Source organism: Theropithecus gelada, chromosome 9, assembly GCF_003255815.1.
Source record: "Theropithecus gelada isolate Dixy chromosome 9, Tgel_1.0, whole genome shotgun sequence".
Taxonomy (NCBI): Eukaryota; Metazoa; Chordata; class Mammalia; order Primates; family Cercopithecidae; genus Theropithecus; species Theropithecus gelada.
This window is the reverse complement of record NC_037677.1, coordinates 39,197,764-39,204,208: the sequence shown is the minus strand read 5'-3', so window position 1 is coordinate 39,204,208 and position 6,445 is coordinate 39,197,764. Positions and strand designations below refer to the sequence as shown.

Here is a 6,445-nt window from a genome sequence, read left to right as displayed (position 1 = left end):
GGGCCCTGATAAGAGGACAGCAGTTCTGTTCCAGCCCCTCTGCAGAGCTGCACAGCCTCCCTCAGAATCAGGGGACTCAGCCCCTCACACCCAATGGGACCAGGCGGTGTCATGGCTGGAGCTTCTCAGAGGGCCTAAATGCCAGGCAAGGCTGGCTCATGACGCACTCGTGGCTTTGGGAAGCACCATAATGTGTCAGAGTAAAAAATAAGCAAAACTGAAGTCCAGAGAACTCTGCTTATCTGCCACTTTCTCTACTTACCAACTGTACAAGCTTGGAAAGCCACTTAAGCTCTGTGATCCTCATGCATTTGTTTTTTTCATTAAAGAAATATTTATTGGGTGCCCTTTATGTGCAAGGTCCTCTGCCAGGCCCTGGGGATTTAACAATGAATAAGGTAGTCATGGTTCTGCGCTCACAGAAGACACACATGTGTAACAGACAAGTAACTAAAAATGTGAAGGTCGTGAATGAAACAAACAGGGTGCTGCTTGGAGTATGAGGTGGGCGGGGGCATCTGGGCTGCATGGTCCCCCAGAAGCTGTCTCTGAAAAGGTAACAAGCTGAGACCGGCAGGATGAAGAGAAGCCAGCCATCAGCGAGGCTGGATGTAGTAACCACGTCCTTTATTTTCTGTATTCTCATGTTTTTGATATATGGGGCCTTGCTGACCCGGAAGGGGCTGCCACTCCCAGTGTTAACCAGTTCCTAAAGATCAGAAACAGCTCAACCGTACACACCTTTCACGTGCAAAGCAGCCAATCCAGAGTCCATACCCCAACCCCTCCTTCATGGGGCTCTCCTGCAACGTTGCTGAGCTCACTTTGTTTCTAGGAGGGTCTCGCAGGTTCCTTGGGATTTTCTATAGAGCTAATCATGTCATCTGCAAATGGAGACAGTTTTATTTCTTCTTTCAAATCTGCATGTCTTTTATATCCTTTTCTTGCATTATTGTACTGGCTAGAGCTTCCAGCACAATGCTGAATAAAAGTGGTGAGTACAGACATCCTTGCCTTTCCCCTGTTTTAGAAGGAAAGGACCATCAAACATAATGCTAACTGCAATTTTTTAAATAAATGCTCTTTATCAAATTGAGGATGTTCTCCCTCTATTCCTATTTTTTCTGAGACTTTTTAATCATAAGTGAATATTAGATTTTGGCAAATTCTTTTTTCCACGTCAACTTTAGTCTGTTACTCTGGTGAATTACACTGATGACTTTTTGAATATTAAATCATCATTGTACCCCTAGAAAAAAAATCTCACTTGAAATAGTGCATATTTCTATAAATTGCTGAATTCTATTCTCTAAGATTTTGTACTCTGTCTGGTTTTGGTATGAGACCAGTCTGGTTTTGGTATTACTTCACAAAGATGAACTAGTGTTCCCTTACATTTTCTGGAAAAGATTTTTGTATAGAATTGATGTCAATTCATCCTTAAACATTTGGTAGAAGTATCCATTGAAACTATCTGGGCTTGGAAATTTCCTTTTTAGGAGATATTTAATTACAAATTCAATTTTCTTTAAGTTACAACACTAATCAAAATAACTATTTCACATTGCCAGAGTTGCAGAACTTTGTGTTTTCTGATGAATTAGTTCATTTCATCTAAGTTGTCAAATTTGCATGTGTGGAGTTGTTCATAGTAACCCACATCATATTAATGTCTACAGGTCTGCAGTGATATATCAAGTTTCACTCCTGATATTTGTAATTTGTGTATTTATTCTTTTTTTCTTTGCCAGTCTTTCTAGAGGTTTATCAATTTTATTGATCTCTTCAAAGAATCATTTTTGTTTCATTGATTTTTTTTCTATTGTTTTTCTGCTTTCAATCTCATTGATATCTGTTCTTTATTTTTCCTTCCTTCTGCTTACATTTTGAAGTTTTCAAACTTCTTGAGTTGGGGGTTTGGATTATTGATTTTCAATTTTCTCCTTTTCTAGTGCATGTGTTAAGAGATACAAATGTTGCTCTCAGCGCTGCCTTAGGTGTGCACCCACACATTTTGATATGTTGTGTTTTCATTTTCCCTCAGTTCAGTGTATTTTTTTAATTCCTTCAAGATTTCCTCTTTGTCCCGTGGGATTTTTACAAGTATGCTGTTGCCTTTCCATGTGTTCAGAAATTTTCTGATCATTTTGCTGTATTGATTTCAAGTTTGATTCCATAGTGTTAGAGAATGAACTCTGTATGATTTCAATTCTTCTCAATTTGTTAAGGTTTGTTTTATGGTTCAGCATATGTTCTATGCTGCTATCTACTTTGTGGGCCTGAAAAGAATGTGTATTCTGCTGTTGTTACACAGAATATTCTATAAATGTTAACCATATACTGTTGGTTGAGGGAATTTTTGAGTTCTCTTATTTCCTTACTGATTTTATGTCTAGTTATTCTAGCAATTGTTGAGTGAGGGACACTGAAGTCTTCAACTATAATTGTAGGTTTGTCTATTTCTCCTTTCAGTTCCATCAGTTTTTTCTTCACACATTTTGCAACTCTTTTAGACGGCCGTCTTCTTGGTGTATTGACCCTTCATCATTAGTAATGTTCCTCTCTGCCTCTGGTAATTTTCTTTGCTCTGAAATCTACTTTATCACTTATTGATATAGCCATTCCTACTTTCTTTTTATTAATGTTTGTATAGATATAATTTTCCATTTTTTTGTTTTCAAACTGCCTGTGTCATTATGTTTGAAGTGAGTTTCCTACAGACAACATACAGTTGAGCCCTGCTATTTAATCCACTCTGTCAATCTCTGCTTTTTATTGCTGCATTAAGACTATTTATATTTAATATCATTAATGGTGTGTTAGGTCTTAAGGCTGCCACTTTATTTTTTTGCAGATCACAGAACTTTATTAAGATGGAATCACTGCAAATTACATAGAAGCTACTGGACTAAGCCAAAATCTATGAGGTTCATATGAACTTACAGTTATACAAATAAGAAACAAATGGCATATTCAAAACCATAAAGAAATATCCTGATGCCCAGGTGATGAAGGCTGGGGTGAATAAGTCCTCACATTTATTTCAAGTTGTTAAGGAGTTTGTGGGCAAAGCAATGGTCCCTTGCATGCAAGAAGTCAAAGAGCTCCTCTTGCAATCTTCTTCTATATGTGATCGAGAGGCTACATGCTTGTCACAGAGCTCTAACTGCTCCCAGGCCTTTACACATTCCTCCAACTGCTCATATTGCTCTCTCACTGTTGTTAGGGGATTCACTCATTCCTCCTCTTCTTCTTCCTCCTCCTTAGGATCTCAGGACCTGCTCAGCATCTTTTGCTCATCCTCCAGTCCCATGTCTGGCTATGGTTCCAGAGTCAACATGAGCAGCAACAGCGACACCTAATCCACTTCAGGATCAAAAAGGATTTGAATATTTTGTTTTGTTTTTTATTTCTCTGTTTTGTTTTACTTGCTTTACTGCGAGTTACTTGAAAACTTTCAGAATTCTATTTTGCTTTATACTGTTTTTGAACATGTAGCTCTTTGAGTAGATTTTGTGTATATGGCTGCTGTAGTATTACACCGTATATACAAAATATCACAGTCTAATGCTGTCATTATTTCATCAGTTCAAGTGACATATAAGCACCTATCTTTTTATAAGTCAATATACCCCTCTCCATTTACAATTGTCTTGATTTGTTTGTGGTCACCCTACATAGGATGAATCCCTTTCAAAATTTGATTTAGATGTCAAGACTAATGATACTATATTCACCCCAAGAGAAAATGGAATGGTTCATGACTCATATAATGAGGCTTTCTGAAAAGAGTACTGTGGCTCACAAGCAGTGCCAAAAAATGGCTTGAGAGAGCAGACAAAAGCTTGGGGTATTTATGGCAGTTAGGGAGTAGTAGGGCCAGAGCATAGGTTCCTGCATGTGGTTCAAACCTCCCCTGGTTGAAGGAGGGAGAACCCAGGCTTTCTTATCAGTTTGCCCAGATGTGAAGCAGAAACAGAAGGAGGAAGGATGAGGCTTCAAAGCTGTCAACCATCAAACGTCAAAAAAACTGGATCAAGCTTTGTTACATCATTATTTTATCTACATACATGTAAAGTTTTTCTCTCCATCTTTTATGTTAAATAGATATTTTCTAATGTACCATTTTAATTCCCTTGTTTCCTTAAGATTGTTTTTGAGTTATTTTTCTTAGTGGTTGCTTTGGGGATTATACTTCATTCTAACTTAAAACAATCTAGTTCAAGTTAATAGCAACTTAATTTTAATGGTATATAAAAACTTTTGCTTCCATACAGCTCTATTCTCTTCATTTCTTTCTTTGTGCAATTATCATCATAGAAATTACATCTTTTTGTACATCCATTAACACAGTTTTATAATTATTACTTTATGGCATTGACTTTTAAATCAGAAATGAGAAAAAAAGAAAAAACATTATGCTATATTTTATATTTATCTATGAGGTGCTTGTATTTCTTCATGTGGATTTGACCTACTGACTAGTGTCCTTTCATTTTAACCTGAAGGATTCCCTTTAGCATTGTGTGGGGGGCAGGTCTACTAATGACAAACTTCATCACTTAAATTTACCTGAGAATGTCTTAATTTCACCTCCATTTTTGAAGAATGATTTTGCTGTATATAAAATTTTTGGTTGACATACTTTTTTCCCCCAAATCAGAGTTTGATTTAGTACTGTTGTGAACACACAGAATCTCAAAAAAGTCTAATGCAAACAGAATAGATTTCTTGGAATCTAATTTTTTTAATTGCCTGACAACCTACCCTCTAAGAAAACTTATTTAAGTGAGGCAAATTATTTCGGGAAGGTGAGTATAAGAGGCAGTAGGAGGAAGTTCAGGAAAATTACCACCACATATTGCAGAAATGTACTGGAAGGCAAGTATAGCCCAAAGGAAAATCTCCACTGAAAAAAAAAATGTTGAATGCTGACCATAGAACTAGCACCCTGCTCCCAGGTCAATAATTTGAACCAAAAAAAAAAAAATTTAAAAGACCTTGCTCAGTCCTGAGGTTAGTGAAGGAATATAGGAGAGCTGTGTGTTAATGTGACACATGAAATCAAACAGCACTACTATTCAAGGGGCATAATGTCTTGATCTTGGGATCAAATACTCTAGGCCTTGAGCTGGAGAGTCTCCATTACAGTAGAAAAACGGGAAGTGCTTTATGCACATGGATTCAGAACATACCAGCAACCTACATGTGCAGCATTGTCTAAGCCATAATGATCTTCCTCATCTCCCACTGAAGGTAGATGTAAGAATCACTGGCCAAATCATTAAAAAGTCAGGAAACAACAGGTGCTGGAGAGGATGTGGAGAAATAGGAACATTTTTACGCTGTTGGTGGGATTGTAAACTAGTTCAACCATTATGGAAAACAGTATGGCGATTCCTCAAGGATCTAGAACTAGAAGTACCATATGACCTAGCCATCCCATTACTGGGTATATACCCAAAGGATTATAAATCATGCTGCTATAAAGATACATGCACACGTATGTTTATTGTGGCACTATTCACAATAGCAAAGACTTGGAATCAACCCAAATGTCCATCAGTGACAGACTGGATTAAGAAAATGTGGCACATATACACCATGGAATACTATGCAGCCATAAAAAAGGATGAGTTTATGTCCTTTGTAGGGACATGGATGCAGCTGGAAACCATCATTCTCAGCAAACTATCGCAAGAACAGAAAACCAAACACCGCATGTTCTCACTTATAGGTGGGAATTGAACAATGAGATCACTTGGACTCTGGAAGGGGAACATCACACACTGGGGCCTATCATGGAGAGGGGGAAATGGGGAGGGATTGCATTGGGAGTTATACCTGATGTAAATGACGAGTTGATGGGTGCTGATGAGTTGATGGGTGCAGCACACCAACATGGCACAAGTATACATATGTAACAAACCTGCACGTTATGCACATGTACCCTAGAACTTAAAGTATAATAATAATAATAATAATAATAATAATAATAAAAGAATCTCTGGCCTAGCACGGTGGCTCACGCCTGTAATCCCAGCACTTTGGGAGGTCAAGGTGAGCAGATCACGACGTCAGGAGATCAAGACAGTCCTGGCCAGCATGGTGAAATCCCGTCTCTACTAAAAATGAAAAAATTACCTGGGTGTGGTAGCGCATGCCTGTAATCCCAGCTACTGAGGAGGAAGAGGCAGAAAAATCGCTTGAACCAGGGAGCTGGAGGTTGCAGCGAGTGGAGATTGCACCACTGCACTCCAGCTTGGCGAAAGAGCAAGACTTTATTTCCAAAAAAGAAAAAAGAAGAAATCTTCCATTCTGTAAGAAGAAATCTCTTACAGAACTTTGATAGAAAGTTGGGTCTCCCCTGTCCCCTGCCATCGTCTCCTCCTCCTCCTCCTTCTCCTCCTCCTCCTTCTCCTCCTCCTCCTTCTCCTCCTCCTCC

The 6,445-nt window shown here is 38.4% G+C and overlaps 1 pseudogene; it reads right to left on the bottom strand.

Annotated features, from left to right (window-relative positions):
- Window positions 1-3,038: 3,038 nt before the first annotated feature.
- On the bottom strand, window positions 3,039-3,313 carry LOC112632156 (annotated as a pseudogene).
- Between the last annotated feature and the right edge of the window lie 3,132 nt (window positions 3,314-6,445).